General features: G+C 47.1%; 1 protein-coding gene across 12 annotated transcripts in view; it reads right to left on the bottom strand.

Annotated features, from left to right (window-relative positions):
• The window catches only part of MAPK8IP3 (mitogen-activated protein kinase 8 interacting protein 3), an 892,115-nt gene that overhangs the window by 297,059 nt on the left and 575,185 nt on the right, over positions 1-19,871 (bottom strand). The gene's annotated exons all lie outside the window — the stretch shown is intronic.

The raw sequence follows: 19,871 nt of genomic DNA, 5'->3' as shown, positions 1-19,871 counted from the left end.
TATTTTTTTGTTTTCTGGTTTGCTGAGGCGTGTAGGAACTTGTTATTTTACATCTTTCCTATGTGTCAACTCAAACCCCTCTTTGATCCATAATAGATTCAGCAGGGAAAGGAGAAGTGACACAGGGGCTGTGAGACAGGCATTGTATCAAGAGAGACGACACAGGCAACGAAATACAAGTTTCCAAGAGCTTTATTAAAATGTCAGGACTAACTTGCCCTATAACTAAGGTAGGGATTTTACCTGCCTAAAGAAAACTAAGGGAAATCTGTGTCTGCAAGTCCAAATCAAATGTTTGTCTGTCAAAACCTATGTTTGTCCTCACATCTTAATTGAACAGTGTTTGAAAGTAAGGTCTCAGCTGTTCTCAGCTTCGGTTCTTCTTGGGCTTTCTATCTCAGGCTTAATACAGTTCAAATAGCTGTTTAGCTCATCAAAGTTCAACCAGGCCTTGAGGTTCCCTTCCCCAAGCTCAATATGCTACAGTTCACACAAAAAAGATCTTGATGTTCCCTTCCCCAAGACAACACTTCTTGGCTCCTTCGATTCTCAGGGTTCACTTCCCCAAGATTTCAATACAGTGTTTCAGTGGCTTGCTCACACTGTCCATTGCAGCTAGGGCTCCCATTGTTGGGTGCAGTTATCAGACAACACGGTCCCCCCATCACAGGTTACGCAACCAGGAACCCCATGCTTCTACTTGGCTTGCTTTAGAATGTCTGTGATTTTAACAGTAGAGAGCTCTTTGGTCTAGGTGCAGTTGTCAGACCGAATGGTCCACCCATCACAGGTCACGCAACCATATGTCTTCCCCTTAGATTTGGTTAGCCCCTCACAAGCCCTTCTGCCTTGGGCTTTGGGTTTTCCACACTAGGCTTCCCTTTTGGCTAGTGTAACACTTTTCTGCATCAGTCTTTTGCTTTGCCACAAGCTCATACAGCTTCCTCATATTTGTGGTTCAAATACTTAAGTGTTTATTCAACTTGCCATATGCTTTAATTTGGTCCACAACATTGTTGACACACACTGCGACATTCACTTTTGTCAGTTTAACTTTCAAATGTTCGTTTGATATTCAATATCACTTGTTTGTAATCAAAATAGCAGTTTCCATTCAGTTTGGTATTCAATTTGATGTGCTTTCACTCATTTATCACTTTCCATTCAGTTCGGCATTCAATATTGTTCACTTTCACTTCGGCTTGCGGACCGTTACTTGCATGGGAGAGCTCTGGTCTTCCCATGTCCTCTGACACTCACCAGCTCTTCGTGTCTCCGTTCTGCGGCACCCTGCTGTTCCCGCTCACCTCTTCTGACGCCAAGAAGTAGACTGCATATGCGCTGCTCTCTAACCGGGCAAATCCTCACACATGCCGGCTTCCCAGTCCCCCACAAAGAATGCTGACTGTGTTCTCTCTGCTGGAAGATGCTTCCCTCAGCTCAGCTGTTCAACAGCTCCATCCGTCCACCTTCCATGCTGAAGGCTCCTAGTCCTGCACATGCCACGTGACCCGTTCTCGCTGGGGCCTGCAGGTCTTCCGGGATTGTTGCCGGTCTTCAGATTTCCTAGTTGTGCCCCAACCCGGCAGTTCTCTTTCTCTCCTCACATGGTTGCCTCCTCTTCCTTTATACACCTGAGCCCTCTTAAGGGGATTCAGGTGTGTTGTTGTCTTGATCCGCCTGGCTACAATGAGCCCAATTAGTGGGACATGCCTGACCTTCAGTACTGCATGGTCTTACACCTCTTTTTCTCAATACTAGAGTGGTGTTTGTAATAGGAAGTGTGCATTGCTCCCAGTTGCCTCTCCCTCTTCTCAGTACTTGGTGGGTATTTACAGGGAAAGATAGGGTATGAGTGGACATAGGCCATGAAGGCTGAGGGAAGGTGGGGTGTGTCTATATTAGGAAAGGTGGGGATACCATGTTTTGCATCCAGCACGCTCTACCCATTCCCCAAGGACCCTCCACCCAGGTGATCCTCCCTTGCTTGTCCACCCCCAGGGTCGGGATCCAAAAGGGATGGCCCTTCCTTAGCAACCTGAGCAAAAGATCCCTGGGGAGTAGCTGTGAGAGTACCGTCTGGTTTCTCACAGGGCTCATGCACAACATTCAATTAAAGATGGGTTGCTTTCAATGACGTGGGATGTTTCTCTTTGGTGTTCCAAGTGCTTTGTTCTTGTTGTCTATTAGATGTCACTCAGAACCCCTCGGCAGAATATATACCCTCAATTGCTAGTTTCCAACCTACAATCCAATATGTCAATGTTTGAACTATTGGCCTTTTTCTTAGAGCACAATCAATTGCCACTCTTAAAGCTCCACAGCACACAAAGCCTACCAACGTGGCTCAGGGGTAGGGAGGATAGTGAGAGATATAGAACTACATCCTTTTGGATCGAAAAGTCTGCCAAAAACGTTCTAATGTTGTGACCTGTGCTAAAAAATAGAAATGGGTTTCTTATATCCTGCTTCATGGCAGACTCCAGCCTCTAAGCTTGGGACCAAGTATCAAACCTGAGCTGCTCAGCACAGTTTTGTTTTCGAGACTACTGTGTGACCCCTGAGCAATCCTCCGTAGTGTTACTAGTTTTCATCCAGCGTTGTTTTTATCTGCCTGGTCCGCTGCACTGGCTCTGGTCATCACCCAGTTCTTTGTCTGTTTCCAGAGGCACTCTTGTTAGTTTGTGTCATTTGTGTCCACTGAGATTTCACCAGGTTTCCCTTGTATTCTGTTCTTCATCTCTAATGTGTGGTGTTCTCAGGTTCTAGAGCTAGTGTTACTTTGTCTCGGGGAGAATCCAAAGCAGCAGATCAACCAAGCCTAGTGCAGCATCTTGGCAGCATGGAACTGGAGCAATGTGTCTACTATATATTCCGAAACAATGTGTTTAGCAAAGCTTGATATGGATTGACATAATAACATCAAATATTTAGCAGCGACATATGTTGAGGTCTTCTGTGACTTTCCCACTAACAATATACACTTTGAGAAAGGCTATCCCCTTTTTTTGGCCAAAAGGGCAACAAGAATACAAGAAAATTGTAGTCTGATTTCACTTATGGTTGAACCATAAAAAGCCACTGTCCCCGCCTCTGGCAGTTCTGCAGCCATGCAAAACAAGTAGCACTGAAGGTTTCTTAAAGGTGTGTTCATGATAACTGGAATGTGAGATTTAGCATTCCAACCCTGAATTAAAACAATGTTGGGCACCAATTCATCAATTTTGAAATAGCTGAAAACACATACTGAAAGAAGTATGTCATTAACCTGCACCTTTAGTTGTCCAGCATTGGTGCATTTAATTTAGTAAAGCACTTTTATGAGGTATTTCCCTCTGTCTGGCTGATAGTCCCTGCATTTTCTAAACAAGCACTTACAGTGTTAGCATTGCACCTCATACATTGAATTTCGGCTGTTTGCTGTCCAAGCAATCGGAGAATGAGCAGCTATGCCCTATGGTGTTGCCCTTTTAAGAAAGTGGGTCATGATGTAATAAAAGGAGTGTAGAGAGCTTGCGAGATGCGGCATCGCCGTAGTCAAGCGATGATCCTGCCGAGAAGCGCGCACAGCTGCGTGAAAGTGGCAAACCAGCATTGGTAAGGCGCCAGTGACACGGAGCATTCGGCTCCTGGCGCTCCTGTTGTTTAAGGACCTAAAGACTGCCACAGGGCCTTGAGGGCAAGCCTGGGGCCCCAGACTCTGCTTGCTTAACACCAGCAGCCCATGGGCACCTTTTGGACACCTTTTCCAGTGATGCTTTTTACTGCCTGAGTAGAATAAAGAAAGCCTGTTGCTACAAGCTACCTTGATCCTGATTATTATACAACAGATTTGGCAACGAGGATGAGACCCTGACACCCGCGCATCCCCATGCAAGGAGCAAGGCCTCTCCCGCCGTTCCTGCAAACACCAGGTACGTCTTCTATCCCATGGCCACAATGGGAACCACCTATTCACGACATATGTGAAGGCAGAACACAACGTGAAAGCAGATTCCTCGTCAGAAGAAGAAGGGAGACCCACTGTGTTGATGGTGAACAGTTCAAGAGCCAGAAGGAAGAGTTCAGCGACTGGAGAAATGCGACCCAAGGTCGTGAAGTCAGGGAAGGAGACGGCCTCAAATTGTGTCTACCCTATAAGGATCAAACGACAGGGTCCAAGTTCAGCAACCCCATAAAAGTAGTACACAGAGGAACCAATCACATCCGCACAGAAGATGGCCGCTTGTGGAACATGTGGCCATGTGAAGCAACAGACCATCTAGAGAACGCAAGATGAGTCCCCTGTTGGAGGAAAAGAATGTTAAAGGAACTTTGCGTTCATTGGTGATCATAGCTTTACATACTGATCTTAGTGTTGGATAGGAGATTGCGCCAGCTCACTTTATTAGACGCTGGCAGCAGTGCAGGCCTGCAGTCAGCCGTGCCGCAGCATTAAGGATTGTAGAGAGAGAGAGTTTGGGATCAGAGCCATCAAAGCAGACCCTGTTTGATGGTCTACAAAATACAGAGGAAAACATTTCAAGTGCTTCTGTTTTCCACTCTCCACTCCCTGATGAGAGCACTTCCCATTTTAGAAGTGTGAGAAAAACAACAGTGTTTGTTCGGCAGAGCACCGTGTGTGGATTTACAAAAAGGAAAAAAAAGAGATAAGTACTTTTGGCTTCCACGCTACACTCCGAAATGTAAAAGAAATACAGCGTTTGTCTGTGCTTAGCAGGAGAGTGTATTCCCCGGGCAGGTCTCTGCTGTGTGTGCACTCCGCAGAGATTCTGGGAGTGGTACACTGTGCAAACAGAATGAAAGCCTTTCAATATAATGTACTCTTGCTTGTGACTTTAGCGCTCCATGCTCAGGAGCACAGCCAGTGCAAAGGGGAAAGGTGTGGTAAGGACACTAGAGGGTTGCGGCTCCTCGTGAGCACTCATGCGCCCTCTTGCCACCACACACACTGAATAACTGTGGCACACCATTTTTGTACATGCACAGGACATAAGAGCATCTGTTAAGACGGCATGGGAGATGATGGAGAGGGAGCACAGTCAACAAGGACAGCTGACGCCGCTGAGTGGATTTGACCTAGTGGGAGCACCAGCCAGCCTTGGGCCTCGGTAGACTGCGTAGGGTGAAAATCTTGAACTCTACTGCGAGGCTGCTGAGATCAGTGAGCCAGCAAAACGGCCAACCTTGCTATATTCGGTGGGTCCCGCTGTTCGGAAGCTGTTCAAGATACTGGGGCCTAGGGATTGATCATATGCTGCCGCCATTGAGGTGTTCAATGAGTATTTCATGTCCATGATAAACCGTGATTATGAGTGGTTCAGGTTGAGGTCAGCAAGGCAGGAAGATGGAGAAAGCCTGGACGCGTTCCGTGGAAGGCTGCGGCACATTGCACTATCCTGCGCATTGGGCAACAATGAGCACGACAAGATTAGGCAACAAATCATCGATGTCTGCAGCTTGGTCAAACTGAGGAAGCAGGTCCTCATAGAGCCTGGTATAACATTGACCAGGATCCTAGAGTTGGGATGATCCCATGAGTTGGCAGAAGAGCGTCCGCTGTGGATGGGTCCATAAAGCGGGTGAAGCTGGAGGACCCCATGCAGCGGGTGTAGCTGGAGGACATATGTGCTGTAGGAAAATGGCAGGGTAGCAATGCCTTCAAGAAAGGAGAGAGGCCAGGGAAGGATGCAGGTGTGGGAGGAGCAGTGATTTGCTCACTGTGTGGCTGTGGCCTGCCACACACACACACATAAATGTTCGGCCAAAGGAAACACGTGTGGGAGGTGTGAAAAGAAGGATCCGGTACATGTACCAGCCACCACCTCAAGGGAGGATACTCGACAAGTGGCGGGAAGGAGACCGCGCAGAATATCTGTGGCTCAGCTGGCGTCACCAGAAGGAAGAGGCCCCGAATGGTAGGAAGAGGAGGACGAGGATGTGTTCTTCCTATTCTGTGCCCAGGAAAGTGATCAGGGGCTTCACCAGCAAGCGTGGAAGGCCTGGAGCGCGATTCCACAGTGTGAGGAGTTTGACCCTGGGTTTTAGGATCACCAGATGACGAGAGGATCACTTGCCTATGATAGAATGGGTACACGGACTGGAATGCATCCAGGGTTGTAGTGTTGATTCACACGTTTGACATTTACAGTTGTTTTGTTATGGAAAAGGAGGAGTATGGTGTTGCCCTTTTAACAGTGTGGCCCATGACCTGCTGTTAATAAAAGGAGCCTAGCTAGCATGTGAGGCAGAACAGCGGCAGACTCCATGAGTGGCAAACTGGTGTCTGTGTCTAATTGCTGGGGGCTTGCGCCTTGTGATCACAGCCTGTGTATTCCCCTGGCCGTGTGCCCGCAGAGCCAGCGTCTGTTGGCTGGGTGATCCCAGCTCCTACATCAGACCGGGTGAGCGCATTAACTGTTATTGATGGGTGCCCTCAGCAACTGTGTGCCTTGTCTGGGTGCAGCGCGAGCCAGATGCCACATGCCCCACAACCAGATGCCATTTTAGACTCTCAAGCATGTGGAAGAGATACAGTGAGATTTAACCTCACTGGAGACTAACTATTGTCATATGCGAATTTACTAAAGACACCTTCGGTGGAGAACTACATTCCAAGGCCCCCAACATTTTTCGACAGCACTGGATGTTTCGTACATTCAAATGCTTCTCTGAATACAATACAAAGCAATGATAGTAACATGATTATTGCTGAAGGACAGAACCACAGCAGTTCCTAGACCCAACTAGTTCTGCCAGCACTGCTTCGCTAACGTGGGCATCTGTATGTGCGATTGAGTCCAAGCATTAATGTTTGCTGAAGGTGTGCACATTTTCCAGGTTACAATCCATATGATTTTTTTGAAGCGGTGCAGTTTGGTTGCTGTTGTAATAAATGTGTGCACTCCCCAATCCAAAAGATGATGGGGCTCATTACGAGTCTGGCGGTAGCCGTGCCGGTAAAACCGGCAGGCTGCCGCCGGACCCGTACTGATTTACCGGTGCCGGACTTGCCGGATTAACCGGGGCAAGACAGCCCTGGTGGTCCGGTAAATCTGGCACCGGCAGTTTTGTTAATCCCCATTCCCGTGGAGTCCCATGTGTCTAACAGTGCCGGTGCTTCCATGAAACTCTGTACACGGGTGTCATCCCTCCCACCAGGTCTGACCGGACGGGCGGGAAGGCACCCGCCCACAGAACTCTTAGTTTTCCAGTCCGGAAACGACGGTGCCGGAAAGCTTACTGGCACCGTTGTTTCCAGACCAGCAAACTTGTAAAGAGGGCCAATGTCCTGTTTGGTTATGCCAACAAGGGACAGGCATTCTCCAAAGGCAACTAGGTTTTGATAGTCATGAAATGTTCTGTTCCTGATAAATTATAACAGACCTCTTGTTGTCCAATATGTGCAACACCGCGGCCAAAGCGGACAGCTTTGAGAAGACGATTGGGAGTGCAATTTACCAGATTAGATGAGCATCCGACTATACCTTTGATGGAAATTGTAGTTGAATGATCGCCATGACTTTATTGCTTGTAGGCAACAGTGCATGCCCGCTCTTTATTGAACTGCAGTTCAACAATGTTTCTTTTGTCCCCGGCATGCCTCAGCCAACTTGGGGGCAGTGGGGTTCCCCATTCCTCCTGGTTTTCTCCACCTGCAACCCTCCTTCCTATCACTCCCTCCTTCAACAACCCCCTGTCATTTTCTGTGAAATTTGTTAATGTTAACAAATTGCATTTTTCTGGAATATGTTCCATGAAATGTCTTTGTTAGCATTATGGAAGCATAATGCCTGCATGCTACTTAATGTCCATGGAGTCGGAGAAACAGCTGCACCTAAGGTAGTGCCCACACCTTACTCACTCTTCTGGTAGGTGCCTCTCACACTGAAAGCAATCTTGCAGAAGTGGTGCAGGTGGACTTGAAAGGTAGAGGTTCAAATTTAGGACCAAGGAGTTCTTCTATGAGCAAAGCTGCTGTTTATCTAGCTGGGAATCTTCCTAACAGTTATCCGAGGAAGACCTTCATCATTGGGACCACAAACAGAGAACATTTCTCCAGGCCACTTCCTGAATATGGAGATCGTTGGCAAAGTGAATCCTTGCCGAAGAGTGTGGTACACCCCCTTTATGTTGGTGGAGAGGTTAGAGCAATCGGTTGTGGCACTGACAGATTGAAAGACGAAGGCGTTTTTCCCCCGACACCAGAGAGGCTCTTCACTTCACAGCATGTGTATCTGGCCGCAGCATAGTCAACAAAGAACTGGTGATCCATCAGACCAAGCAACAATGTTGGCGAGAGCCGTCTTGGGTTCAAAGGGTGAAACTTCTCCACTGCCATAGATGGATGAATCAGAAGGCAGAAAACACGATTATGAATCTTCTGTGAGAGATGGAAATCCGACACGGCCTAGGGGACGAAGGTCGGTCTCACCCTCTGAGTCACCCACCCCTTAGAGTAGACATGTTATGAAAGATTTACAGGAGGAGCATCTAGCAGACATGATGGCAACTAGGGAAAAACACCCACGGGTAGGCAAACTCAAAGTACAAGAATGCAAGGACTCAAACTGAGCCGCCATGTGACATATTAAAATAAGGTTCACATCCTGTGCAGGAACAATAAACTGCCATGGTGGAAATTGACTAGATAGTTCCTGCCAAAACTGCGTAAGGGTATGGATGGAAAAGAGCAAGTCCTGTTCAGGGGACCTCTTAAAGTCCATGGCTATCTGAAGACCTAGCCGGGCTAAGGAGATTGGGTACTCAGGAACAGAAGTCGTACACATGAAAGGGATGCCATTAATGTAGCCAGGCGTACCGGGCTTCCCCTTTGGTTACCCTGGCAATACCCTTGCCACCCCTGGCTGTGTGAGGTGTTGAAGACAGCCAGGGCTCTCCTGTAATGTGTGATTACATCTAAAGCATGAGGCTATCTTTTTGCCTCTGCCGCCAAATGCTCAGAAGTTAACAACACTGCAGGGCGTGCATGCTTTGGAGGTGTAAGTAATAAATCACACACTTCACACCAGTCTGCTTCACCAGACCTGCCCTCCTCCTTATGAGGTCTGCCCGAGGCTGCTGAGCTCTTGCAATCCTAGTTTTGTCCCACTCCTGCTGCTTGTAGTTTTCTTTCTTGATTTCATTCGCACAGAGATCAGCTAAAGATCACTGATGAGCCACTCTCTTTTCATTTCTAATAAATGCATTTCCCAACAGCCTGCGATAAACATTATGCATGGGATGAACTGTAAACTGAAGTAGGCATTCTCTGATGATCTATGTGTGTTTGTATAATAGCAAAATAATGTGAAAATGATGTGCTATTTTGGTAATATATTAGCATGGTATTTGAGGCTGTGTATGGCATATGCCAGTATGGCATATGCCTGTCGGCATGCAATTTATAAAGCACAAACTTAGTTGGGAAACAACGGAATGCACTGTCACGATTCGCTCCCAACACTGGGGGGGGGCATGATTTGGGTACAGTTCCCTATTGGACATACCTTCTGAACCCTACGGCACAGTGATGTGCTGCTTTGGGAGCTCTAACCCCCCTATTTTCCATTTCAATATCCTCCCGGATCCATTTTGGGTTTTAAGCAATCAGTATGCTTTTTTTTTAATTTAAAAGACTACACTTCCCAGTATTCCTTGCACACTTCTTTATCCCCACGCTTACAGGAGAAGGTTGAGTGGAGGACAAGAAACACCTGTGGCTGCAGGTGGTAGTGGTAAACACACCTGAGGCGTGTGATTGTTCGCTATCTTTAAAGGGCTCAGTTTGCTTCAGTCCGGTATTGGTCCTTATGGCAGTGTTCCTGTTTGTGACTGGTCCCTTGGTCCCGGTTCTTACACTTAGTTTCAAGTTGCTGATATCTTGTTCCCGGATCCCTGGATTTAGAAATGAGTGTGCTTATTAATATTTTCTGCTTCCTGGATTCCCTTTCTTTCTTCCTTTGTTTTGCAGTCAGCACTTTCCAGTACTTTTCCTTTCCTGTGCAGCCCAGTGTGTCTGTGTTCTTTATTCCTTTGACTTTGCCTTGTGCTGCAGTGTAACCTTGATCTTTTAGACAAACCTAATTGAGAGATTTCCTATTTTATACCCTTTTCCTTTCCTTGTGTGTGGAGGGGGTGGTTTTGCACTTTTCGTTTTCCCAGATCCTGTTCCTGAACTTACTATTTGAGTCTGTTCCTGGTTTCCCCTTGCACTTTTCTCTTTGTTAAATGTTAAAGGTATTTGTACCGCGCACCGTCAGCAACGGAATTGGTCCCCAGGCACTCTGGTGGATCTGTAAACGATAAAGGTGGGATGGGTTAGTAAGGTGAAGAAGGGTGTAGGATAGTGAGAGGAGTGGTGTTCTGTTGGCAGCTTCAACTCAGTATACACCGGGTGCTGAGCTTTGGTGCGGGTATCGGATCGGAGTCAGTCCGCGTGTGCTGTTGTTCCGGCTTATGTGTTGTTGCAGTGTTGTGAAGTGCGTGCGGCTTGTTGTGCGAGAGATGGTTGTGTGAGTTTTTTGAGTGAGATAAGTATGCAGAGTTTGAGTTTATATTGGTTAGTGGGTTACCTGACCTTTACCATGCTAACATTCACAGTTCTGTCTGAGTGTGACACCTGTTGGCCCTCATATTCCCATCTAGACGCGGCGCAGGCCGATGATTAGGGCTCCATCCAGGTGTGGTCATGCCAACCCTCACACCCCCATCCAGATGCGGTGCAGGCTAGTGTCTAGAGACCCGTCCAGGTGTGGGCATGCTAACATTTACAACTCCATCTGAGCACCACGCAGGCTGGTGTTCACAATTCTAGGTGTGGCACATGTTAGCATTCACGTTTTATGGGCGTGGGCATATTGTTACCTATTGATTGTAAGTTGTGCTGTGCTCTTGTGTCCAGTTCCTGTGTGAAGGCCTATGTTTTCCCTCACTATTCTGTAAGCACTATTCCAATGTGTCCCTTGTCAGGAGGCTTATGTATTAAGTTATCCTTCCTTAGCTGTATAGCCTTCCTGGTTCCCTGTTTGATCAGCAGGGTTCATGGGCTTTGCTGACATTCCAAGTGGTGATTCTCGTCCTAGTGAGTATTGTCTTTAAGTTACCTTATACAATACCATCCAGGGAGTTAGCTCACAGACCCAGTCACTGCTCGTCCTGTATGTGGGCTAACCGCTTCCAGTACATGCAACAGTAATTGTGGGTGAGGAGCTTGCAGACTAAGTGCAGAGTAAGTAGCTTCCAAGTACTTATCCCACAATCCTTTCAATATATTTGTATCATGTTCCACTTGCAGATTAGCGTGCATGTCTCGTGGTTCCTGAGTGCATGCTGTTTGATTTGTATAATTCACTTTGTGATCTTGTGCACATTTACTTGGCCATACCCACAGCCCTTTGTCTTCCCCATGAAACGCACCCAGGCAATAAAATTAGAGTGAGAGGTAACAGAGGTAGCTAGAATGGCTACAAGAAGCAGGGGGAAATCTCTGGATATGGAGAAGTAGGGTTTGGTGGAGCAATCAACTTGTTTAGTCACAATTCTTGTGGGTGGAACATTGCCAGGGCAGAGGTGGCATTCACCGCCCTCAGAGCAAGAAGCAAATAACTTGCGCCATTGGTATCAAGCTTCTTGCTCTCCCTATTCGGCGGCAAAGAGGGAAAAGTAGCCAACTTTGACCACACAGGAGCGGCACTTGCCACATATTTTTAAGGTGTAGGGTGGGTGGACAAAAATGCATCCGAGCAATTCGTATGCTGCTTCTTGGCATAGTTGCGGTCGACAGCCAGAGCAAAAGGCATGCATCAGCCACATGGTCATGACGGGCAGCAACTACTTGGTTAAAAAGAAGGCGGCTCTCGCTCTCTCTCCCTCTATTGACCATGCTCAAGGGTGTCATTAAGATCAAACTGGACCATAGGCTTCCTGGCCGGAGGCAACACTAGAGTCTCTACAGCTCTTGCAAAGGTCTTTTCAAAAGACATTTGGTTTGGTCTTTTCAAAAGACATTTGGTTTCGCATTGACTGAAGCTTGTATGAAGTCAAGCTGCGCCGAGGTATCCAGCCCACTGCCATCCCTCAAGTCAGAACCAATGTAGTAAGATTCTCAACCTGCCTGTAGAACTTCTCGGGCAAGTACTTTCCGTCACTAGAAGCCAAGGTCTTGAATCCATACGTGTCGGGATCACCCTCTTTTTTAAAGGTACAAACAAATCACTCATCTTTGATAGAAACAGACTCCTGGAAACAGTGGCATATTGAGTCCGGTGTTTTGGCGCTGAGCCAGAGGATGCTCCCGCTCTATGGCCCGGAGGTTGAGCTGCGATGTGTTGGAGGGGAGCAGCCTCCAGAGTTGAGACCAGAACTGAGAATGCAGGCATGGAGTTACGGGCCAAAGAGGTGCCTCTGCTGGCTTCAGAAATCTCATTGGCCTCTGGCTCCATCACCAATGGGAAATGGTACCTAAGGTGGTGATTCCTCAGATGTGTCCTCATCATCCTCTGAGAGAGTGCAATGGCTTCTCTTTCTGGGAGAGGAGGAAGAGTATTGCTTTGAGGTATCACTGAAGAGTGGGACCCCTTGCAGTGCTGCTGCTTCTTGTTCTTCATGTAGCATCCAAAGAATGGGCTTAATCCTCTCAGAGCCGCGCCCTCTTGGTGTCAGGCTCCGACCTCGTGACTTTGATGGCATCATCTTCTTGCCTTTATGATAGAAGGTGTAGAGACTAGCGGCACTCTCCCAGAGGGCCTTCAAATGCATAAACTGGCAGGAACCACAGTGCTCTGCGTTATGCTCCCCTGCAAGGCCGCAGACGGATATCCTGTGGAGGTCTAACAAGGACATCTGCCTCCCGCAATCCCTACAGGGCTTGAAGCCTGAGACCTACAGAATATTGGAAATGGAAGCAGTAGAAAAATCTAGAAGAACTAGTGGCATTGCCCCTGATATCACATCTGGCATTAGTGCCCAAAGGCGCAGACTGACATGGAACCGCATAGTGCCCCTGGTGGCGGAACATTTTTCTGAAGATGGCGGCCACTGAAGAGGTATATCTATAAAATGAATAATCTGCAGAAGGAAGGAATCCATTAGAAATACTAGCTGTGGCCAGGGAAAAATATGCAGCTGTTGGAAGTTCTAGTAAATTACACTGAGGGGACCTGTTAAGTTTACACTTTGGCATGCACACGTCCACGCCAAGTGTACTGCATATTTTGAATTGTAGAGTGCAAAAGGGGAGTGTAAAATGGTAGTGTGCCTGCTTTTACACCACCCTTCTGCACTCTGCTGTGCAAAATGCATAAATACTGCCTGCCATTTACGCATGACAAGCAGCCTTTACAATGGATACCTGTGGAATATGCCTGCTCTTTACTGGTATAAAAATTAGATGAATTCCATAGAAATCCATAGAGTTTACACCAGCACGAACAATCATAAGGCCTCACCAAGAGATTCACCGGGATAATGCCCAGCGCTATTAGCGTTACCGCAACTCGGTCCGGCGCAATTTACGCCGGATCCTCAGTTGCAGTGGCAGGTAAATCCCCATGACCATTGGGTTTCTTGGCACTATAAGCACCGGCGCTAATAGCGCCGAAAACAGGCAGAAAGGGGAGATTTTTTACCTCCAGCAAAAAGCTGGCGGTAAAACTCACACTTTCCGCCCAACTCGAGATTGGATGGAGTGGTAAATGTGCCGGTAATAGCGTTACTGCTGAATTTTGCAGCTTCGCCAAACTCATGATGAGGCTAAATGCTGCAGTATTTGTATCACAGAGAGGAAGGGGTGGCAGAATTGTAACAATCCGCACCTCCTCTCTGCCAAACAAATGAATAAAACTTAGGTCTAGCAAATGTAAACATTACGCCTAATCATAACATAACCATGCAAGTATTCTCTGACTTAGCCTCCGCCTCACCCACCTTCATCCTCTGTGGTGTGCCCCAAGGCTCCTGCCTCTCCCCGACTCTCTACAACATCTTCACACGACCCCTCTTCCTCATCCTTGATGCCATGGGTATCTCCTACACCAACTATGCTGACGATACCCAGATCCTCCTCACCCTCACTGGCAACTATGACACCGACTCACTGATCCGCAACAACCTCTACAACACCATCCAAGCCTGGATGGCTGACAATGGACTATGCCTCAACTCCGACAAGACCGAACTCCTCCTGGTAGGTTCCCCCGACACGCTAAAAAATCTAGACTCCCAATACAGTCATTTCATCATTGACTCCAATAAAATACCTGTCTCAGACTCGGTCAAAACTCTTGGTGTCTACTTGGATTCCAACCTCTCCATGGACAGACAAGTCAATGCAATAGCCTCCTCTGCTGCATACCACGCCAAACTAATCAATGCAGTCAGACCTTTCCTCTCCAAAGAGAACTGCACAAACATAGCCAGAGCAATCACACCGGCTCCAGGCTAGATTACTGCAATGTACTCTTTCCTAGGAACCTCCAACAAAAACCTAGAAAGGTTACAAATCATACAGAACAATGCCCTCCGCGCCACCCAAGGTATTATGAAAAGAGAACACATCTCTGAGGCCAGAAAACTAGCCCACTGGCTACCAATAAGGGAAAGAATCATATTCAAAGTTCTAACACTGACCCACAAGTGCATCCACCTCACTGCCCCGGTCTACCTCTCACAAAGAATCCACCCAGTCTCCTCCACAAGGCCAACCAGGTCACCATATAACAACATGCTCTGTGTACCACTAGTAAAAAGAGCCAGAGCTGGAGGATCCAGCTTCCCTTATCTCGCACCATCACACTTGAATGCCCTACCTCCCACAATCCGAGGTGAGCCCTCCCTCATTGCCTTCCGGAAAGCTACGAAAACCATCCTCTTCACATAAGGGCTCTCGCAGCACCATGCTTGCTAACAAACTGATTATAATGTAATAACCAAAGAGGCATGAGCTGTAATGACTAAACTGTTTGTAGCAATCATAATGTGCCAACGACTGCTACAAATCTTGTACCACCTGTAACTTAGTTCCTGCAAGTAACAGTGCCACAATGCCCCTGGGCTGTCTGTGCGCTATATAAATATAAATAAATAAATAAATAAACAAACAAACAAGTTACGAGATCATTTTTGTGCCTAGGAAAAATATGGACTGTATGGAAAGAGCTACAGCATTTCACCTCTCTATCAGCTGCCATGAGATGTTCAGACCACCTTCATCCATCATGCGATAGGTACCAGTAGGTTCCACCAGCGAGTTGGAAGAAAAGTGATAACTGCAGCACACAGGGGTCTGCAACCTTTCACTTTCAAGATGTTTGGCCTACAAACGCCATCAGCCCTAGCCATTACAGTCAATGGTGCAGGATCATTGCAGTGGTAGTCCAAAACATTTGGAGAGCCGCAGGTTCTATACCCCTGCATTAGAAGTATAAAAGGAAATGGCACTGGCTGTACCCCTATGCTCACCAGTGTTGTGTGGGTTACCTAAACTGGCAAGACAGGAAACTAATTTTCTAAGAGGCAATGCTGGCGGATCTCTTGTTACATGGGAAATGCTCTGCATGAGGAAATGAGTACTATGAGGCCAGGTCGGAGTTTAATCCTGCCGCTTGCTCTCAGAAAGGCAACAAAGTGGAGCAGATCAAGTGTGGATGTAGGTAGTAGTGTAGTGAGTACTCTTGAACAGATAGGCCTGGTTCAACTCTTGACACACACAAGGTTTAAAAAAACAGCAAATATCCAAGACATGTTGTGACGTAGCTTCTCTGAGCCATATAAACCAGCAAATATCCAAGACATGTGACGCAGCTTCTCTGAGGCATATACACCAGCAAATATCCAAGAAATGTTGTGACGCAGCTACTTTGTGGAATATAAACGACTCAATACAGGCTTCCATTTTTGTTAAGCTATGGTCACTGCAAGGGGTGTCTTAATAAAAAGTTCAGGAGTTCAATAATTTGAAGAGAATACATTTTATTTCTGACACTTTGAATTGTTTATCAACTTTTGCCATTCGTGTTACGTGTCCATGCGTTAAACTAAATGTGGGGAGTAGCGGCAGGCCTTTAAATCTGTACATTATGGGACACATGAGAACGATTAATAAAAATGCTGGAGACACTCGACGGCTGTTCATTTTGCCGAGGCACATCCATCGAACAATAATAACGGAAGTGTTGCTGTCGTTGATAAAGTTGAACATTATCCAAGAGGGGGAAACATGGAAGTCATTTTAAGAGGACGTGGTAGTATACAAATAGTAAGTCTTAACTTTATTGACCCACGTGGGCAGTGCTTAATTTGTAAAAAAATAAGTGCCAGTGCCCAAAAAATATTGGCCCCATAATGCCGGGCGCGGCGCCACCCGCAGTGCGGCGCGGTGCTGCATTCAGTGAGGTCACAGCACTGCCCTCAGCGCGGGCACGCCAGCCGCGCCAGTTCAGTGCTAGGCCTACCTAGATCGGCCCACCACCAGCCCATAACACTGCTGCTGCTCCATGTGTCATGTTTGGCTCTGCAGCAACTGCTGGCACAGGCTAGTAGTGGGATGGAGATGGGGAAGGGCCCACATGAGTTGAGAAAGTATAATGCTTTAAAGGTGGAAAACACTTATTATGGTAGGTGTAGTGGTTCCAGCATTCCGGCAAACCCAGAGGCAAAAGAGTGCATTTGAACACACTTCTAAGTTCTGGACCACACTTGTTAGACGTATGGACCATACTTGCTGTCCTCGCAGTGATGATGCATTTGATAAAATTGTTCCAAACCTGTGGATGTTATCTTATTTGTCAATTTTGTAGCCATTCTGACCCATCTGACAGTCTGTTAAAGTACACCAAGTATTGTTAATCGGTTACCTCAGGAAGAGCACCCTCCCCTCTCAGCCCATTCCTCAGTCACCTCATCCAGGTGTTTTGTGTAATCAATTTACTCTCAAGCCCTTATCAGTCATCACATCTCATAAATGCATCCCCCTTCACCCTTCCTTCAAGCATGAGCATGGTGTTGTATAACTTGGAAAAAGTCATTTCTGCAAGACATTGTTGTGAAATCAACAGCCTGTGCTACTTCTGCTTTAGGGCCTCTTTCCACGTTAACACATATTATTAAACTAAATATGTTTTGTCACCCAATATTCAGGAGCCAGAGGAGAATGCATATTGGATATCTCCTTCCCACTGACATGTTCTTGACATACTTCACTAAACTGCGGGGTGTAACAGACACCCACCTCTCTGAGGATTCCTATCTGAGGATTGCATGTGCTCTCACTCGGAGCGTATTGTACCCAGGTTAAGGGGCCACATCTGGTGTAAAAACCACACATCAGGATAGAAAATATGCACTGGAATTATGTAAGAAAATGACAGCAAAAGACGGTTGAGAATTATACACAAATACTCAACTAGTGCTTTTATTTATGATGACAGATTAGTGGGCACGTGCACCATGTTTATCCCCGTCTAGTTTCCATGTGTGTATCTTTAAGCCTGAAATGGCATTTCAGAAGTTCGTCTTTGCATGGGCTTTTCTCGCAAAGTGCGGCCGGTTCGGTTTCGGCTCATTACGTGCACCGTTCCGGGTCCCCTCACTGAAGCTCGTTTGTGAACTAATGAGGCCGATAACATTAAAAGGAAGAATGGAAACACCAAGGCAAAAAGTCACAGTTCATGTTTCGCTTAGATGAATGCTATCCAGGGTCAGCCTGGGGCATACAATTGTCTTGAGTCGGGCTCGGCACCAATGAAAAAGTGGGCAAAGTTGCAAACGACATTTCATTCCTTTTGTGACAGACTAGTGGGACCACACTGCCGCCCGTGCCCCGCCCGGTCCTGGGCCGTGCCCTGCCTTGCCTCAATCACTTAGGCTACCTTCCGTGGGGCCGCCACCGCCATGCTGATCCTGATTATGACAAAAATAGGTAAGATTTAAAAAAAGAAAATGTATATTTGGGCGGCTAGGCCCGTCACTTTCGAAGTGATTGTCCACAGCCACCACTCAAAATAAGTTATTTCTTTAAAAACCTACCTTCTCTGGGGTGGGCCTCCAGCCACCACCCCCACGGAAGGTCAGGTTGTCAAAGAAAAAAGTAAAAAACTTACTTTTGGGCACAATCCACGGGCCTGGCCGCCCGCGGCAGAGTCATCCGGCTCCCCAGGTCACAGAAATTGGCCTGGGCCTGGCACTGACTGCAGTCAGCAGCACACTGCACACAGGTCACGGAGACAGAAGCCTGGGCACGGATGGGCCCCTGGTGGGGTCCTGACTCCTGGGAAGTCAGGACACCACCAAGGGACTGTACCGCCTCTCGGGCCCCGACCTGGATCTTGCCTGATCACTTGACTGTGACAGGCTCAGGCTTCACTGCACGCAACAACAAGTGAATTACCTGCTTTGCCGGCTGGGAACTTGGTCTCCTGTCGGGGCCTCAGGGTGGGGCGGGGGGGGGGGGCGGGTTCGCACAGTGGTACCCGCACAAATGAAAAAGCAGAAAGAGGGGGCCCCAGGAAGCAACTAGGCCGCACCACCCAGGCTCTCTCTCTTACAAGTCAGGACTGACGACGCCACACCTCGACACCTTCACTTCACAGTAACTCGTGAAATGAAGGTGGCGCTGTGCTGCCTCCTGTGGCAACAACAACACGTCACCATGGAATTTCACTGGCTCAAAAGAACAGCCAATGAAAACTGCACATTCTGTGTTACTATATACTAATGTATAAAATACTGCATAGTAACAACAGAATGGTAGTTTTCATTGGTTGTTGTTCGTAACAGTTTGTTGTTCATTGCTGTTGCTGGCCCCTCCCAGGCCCAGCCAGCCATGGCCTGCTACCTGCAAGCATGAGAGAGATTGAGATCAGAATGACAAATCCCAATGATTTATAATCGAAGCAAAGCGAAGTGGAAGAACAAACAAAGCAATTGCACATACGCTGGCTCCCCATGAGTTCCGGTGCCCAAAAAAGAGTGCCGGTGTTGGCCACCGGCAACCACCCCCACAAATTAAGCACTGCACGTGGGGTGAACTTGAACATAGAATATTAAGGACATGTATGACTGCATATTTGAAAGTAAAAGAGAATGAATGCACTCGTCTCAGTTACCAATTTAATTCCGCCTTGCAATGTTTAAGTCTCCCAGCAGAGGGCGATGCTGTTATATTTATCTCTGGAATGTTGTTTTTAACTTAGTTTATGTTTAAATTAGAATGCTCTTCCCGGCGTTGGTTGAATTATTATGGAACTCTGAAGTTGCAGATAAAACCAATGTTCAATAATAACGATCGAGTACACAAAATATTGGCTTTTAATGCCATCAGAATTATGTTGCTGGTTTATACAGAATAATTCATCCGAAATAAAATATATTCGATATATATGTTTTTGGTAACCTTGTTACTGAACACTCTTCATTTGATAACATCGATTATGGCAAAGCGAAACCTACCACTATTTGTTTTATTTGTAGTAGTTTCGGGGAAGCCGAACTTGTGCAGAATGCAATTAATTGAACTAGAATGACGTGCCACTAAAGTTAAAACACCTGCCGTCGTTGTCGACTGGGAGTGATATGCGAAGAGGACAGGACGGGAAACCGTGGTGAACGAACAAGCTTATATATATGGCTTAAATTTCACCCGACGCGCTGTGCAGCTTCCCTTTCGACACTCGGGGTCGGGGGTATTACTGTTTCAATTTTGTTTGAGGGGTAACCAATCCCAGCTCCCTCAGGAATGTAGTAGCATGAGGGACATTTCCTGCCAAGACCCTTTGAGGGGCGGGCGGTTGGCAAGCTGCAGGCCTTTACGGTGCGGTGCATCCGTTAAGTTGTGTAACATTTCTTTAGATTGTTCTGAACATTGGGATCGAGAG

This window comes from Ambystoma mexicanum, chromosome 2q (genome assembly GCF_040938575.1).
Source record: "Ambystoma mexicanum isolate Mex_15411 chromosome 2q, UKY_AmexF1_1, whole genome shotgun sequence".
In the NCBI taxonomy this organism is placed as follows: Eukaryota; Metazoa; Chordata; class Amphibia; order Caudata; family Ambystomatidae; genus Ambystoma; species Ambystoma mexicanum.
The sequence above is the reverse complement of the archived record's forward strand: the minus strand, read 5'-3'. Positions and strand labels throughout refer to the sequence as shown.